At 42.9% G+C, this 3,191-nt stretch overlaps 1 pseudogene; it reads right to left on the bottom strand.

Moving 5' to 3' along the window:
* Positions 1 to 502: 502 nt before the first annotated feature.
* On the bottom strand, positions 503 to 1,434 carry LOC105733101 (glyceraldehyde-3-phosphate dehydrogenase-like; annotated as a pseudogene).
* Positions 1,435 to 3,191: the final 1,757 nt, after the last annotated feature.

The raw sequence follows: 3,191 nt of genomic DNA, 5'->3' as shown, positions 1-3,191 counted from the left end.
TCATACCCTTCTACTATGTCACTACTGCCTCCCAAATCTAGATTTGATGGCTTCCTATCAGTTCATTGACTGAACAGTTCATTGACTGCAGTATTCCCTTTCAAGCAATCCTCTAATCTCATTGAAGCCTCATCCTTTCTCCCTACTGCTTGTTCATACATGTCACCCTCATCTCTTTGCCTTCTTACTCAGCTGAGATACAGTGGTCCATCACTACAAACCATTCCTTTATAAATATCCTTAGCTACTCTGTGTACCCACTTGATGAAACTTCAACCCTGTTTATAAACCCAAGTCTCTACCTGTACCTATACCTAGCAGCTGAATATTGTTGGAGAAAAATTATGGAATCCTGCTGACTAGAGTATCTTTTTTATTTTGACTGAGCACAGAGGACTTTATTGATGGTACATGAGAAGGTGGGGCTCCCTAGGCCTCTCCGTCTTCAGGGAGGTCTGCATAGAAACTGTGAGGAGGGGAGATTCTCAGTGTGGTGGGAGACCTAGTTTGACAGGGAATCCCTAGCAGCTGAGGGTCTGAGGCTGGTGGTCTGGTGGACTAACTTCTTGGAGGTCACATGGGCCATGAGGTCCACTACTTTGTTGTTGTAGCCAAATTCATTGTCATACCAGGAGATGAGCTTGGCAAAGTGGTAGTTGAGGGCAATACCAGCCCCATCATTGAAGGTGGAAGAGTGGGTGTCTCTGTTAAAGTTGGAGGAGACAACCTGGTGCTCAGTGTAGTCCAAGATGCCCTTGAGGAGGCCCTCCGACATCTGCTTCACCACCTTCTTGATGCCATGATATTTGGCAGATTTTTCCAGATGGCAGGTCAGATGCGTGACTGACACATTAGTGGTGGGGACACGGAAGGCCATGCCAGCAAACTTCCTGTTCAGCTCAGGGAGGACCTTGCCTACAGCTTTGGCAGCTCCAGTAGATTCAGGGATGATGTTCTGGAGAGCCCCGGAGCTGTCACACCACAGTTTCCCGGAGGGGCCATCCACAGTCTTCTGGGTGGCAGTGATGGCATGCATCGTGGTCATGAGCCCTTCTACAATGCCGAAGTTGTCATGGATGAGCTTGGCCAGGAGGGCTAAGAAGTTGGTGGTACAGGAGCCATTGCTAATTATCTTTTTTCATACTTCTCATGGTTCACGCTCATCATGAACATGGAGGCATCAGCAGAGGGGGCAGAGATGATGACCCTTTTGGCTCCCCACTGGAAGTGAGCCCCAGCCTTCTCTATGGTGGTGAAGACGCTGGTGGACACCACAATGTACTCAGCATCAGCATCGCCCCGTTTGATTTTGGTGGGATCTCACTCCTGGAAGATGGCGATGAGATTTTCGTTGATCACAACCTTCCCGTTGTCAGCCTTGACAGTGCCATAGAATTTGCCATGGGTAGAATCATACTGGAAGATGTAGACCATGTAGTTGAGGCCAATGAAGGGGCCATGATGGGAAGTGGGGGTTGGATATGCTTCATTGAACCTCTCAGGCATCAACATCCACACAGACTTTAAGTCTGATAAGAAACATTTTACAGCCTATTCTCTCTGAAGCCTGCTACCTAAAGACTTCCTCTGCAAATAAGAACTTTGGTCTCCACAATCTTTTATCTTATCCCAGACATTTTCTTTCTATTTATATCAGGTCTTCAGATAAACTCAACCAATTGTTAACCAGAAAAATTTTAAATCACCTGTAGCCTGGTATGTTTAAAAGGATGTTTAAAGACATTATTATGAAGATTTTCAAACACGAAAGTAGAGAGAATAGCGTAATGAAGTTTGATGTACCCATCACCCAGCTTAAATGATTATCAGCACATGTCTGGTTTTATCTACACAGTCCCATTCCCCCCACCTGAGACTTGACTATTTCGAGGGAAATCCCAGATATTATATCATTTCTATCATACATACTTCAGCATGTATCTCTAAAACAGGACTCGTTTTTAGCAACCACAATACCTTTATCCTAAAACAATAGATCATTACATAATAGCAGATATCCAGTCAGCATTCAAATTTTCCCAGTTATCTCATCAATATCTTTGTTATCACCAGTGTCCCTGACCATCAACTACAAGAGGCTGAACTATTCATGTGCGTTGCCCTGTTAGGTGGCATGAGCTCTATGCATCACTGATTTTCTCAAAATTTCAGGGGGATCCATCTACCTCTTAATTCTTTACCAGTTGCACATCTAGCATGAATCACTCTAGGTTTCATTGTTTGGGGCATGTTTTAGTACAAACAAAGGAAAACACCCAGTAACTTCCTTCTACTTTCTCTTTCTCCTATCCCTCAAACAAAATTGCATTTCGGAATTAAAAGCTTTGTGTTCTTGAGATAATTATCCTCACAGTTGTAGGAGGCTGAGGAAAGATTATGCTGCTGGTACAGGGGTCACCTGGGGCGAGGCATGGCGATGGCCCGGGGAACTCTGCACGATCTCTACAAGTTCTGCCGTCTTGGAGACAATTCCATGGTTTTTTACCTTATGGCTTTCAGATTCTAAGCTCTCAAAAAATTTTGACAGTCACATTTAGAAAATTTACCTATATACGGCCAGGCACGGTGGCTCACAAACTAAATTAGCAAGTTTGAGTTGTTGACAATGCATGTCCAATGAGCACCAAGTTATTTTCAAAAACGTATGAACAGAAGAACGTTGCAAAACATTTGCATTTTTTTTCCTTGGGCCTGTAAAACTTGGTATGTTGCCTACTCAGTCTGTAAGCATACTTTCCTTACGTGTGTGCTCATTCGTTCAACACATTTATTGAGTGCCTACTATATTCCAGGTACTATGCTACATGGAACAGTGGTGAACCATGTGCTCAGTCTTTTTTGCCCTCACCTTCACATTTTAGCGATCTTGTCTACCAATGCTAAATTAGGAAGTCCTGTTATTTACCTAGAGTACAGCAGGGGGCAGACAAAGCCCATCTTTCAAAATCATTTGTGGTAGTTCAGCATATCTGATGTAGCAAATTATAACTGTTGCTTAATCCAGCTTTCAAAGGAAACTAGAATCTGGTTTTGCATTTAATTTAATACTTTACATAAATAAATATAAATTTTCATTTATATGTTTGCTTAAATTGAACTGCAGCCACATTTTTATTGTTGCTAAGAGGATGGATAAAGAAACCATCATTCTCATTAGTGAATCTTGTGTC

Source organism: Aotus nancymaae, unplaced genomic scaffold (assembly GCF_030222135.1).
Source record: "Aotus nancymaae isolate 86718 unplaced genomic scaffold, 86718_ANA_hifiasm-v0.15.2.pri h1tg000057l, whole genome shotgun sequence".
In the NCBI taxonomy this organism is placed as follows: domain Eukaryota; kingdom Metazoa; phylum Chordata; class Mammalia; order Primates; family Aotidae; genus Aotus; species Aotus nancymaae.
Note: the sequence above shows the minus strand (reverse complement) of the source record. Positions and strands in the feature narration are given on the sequence as shown.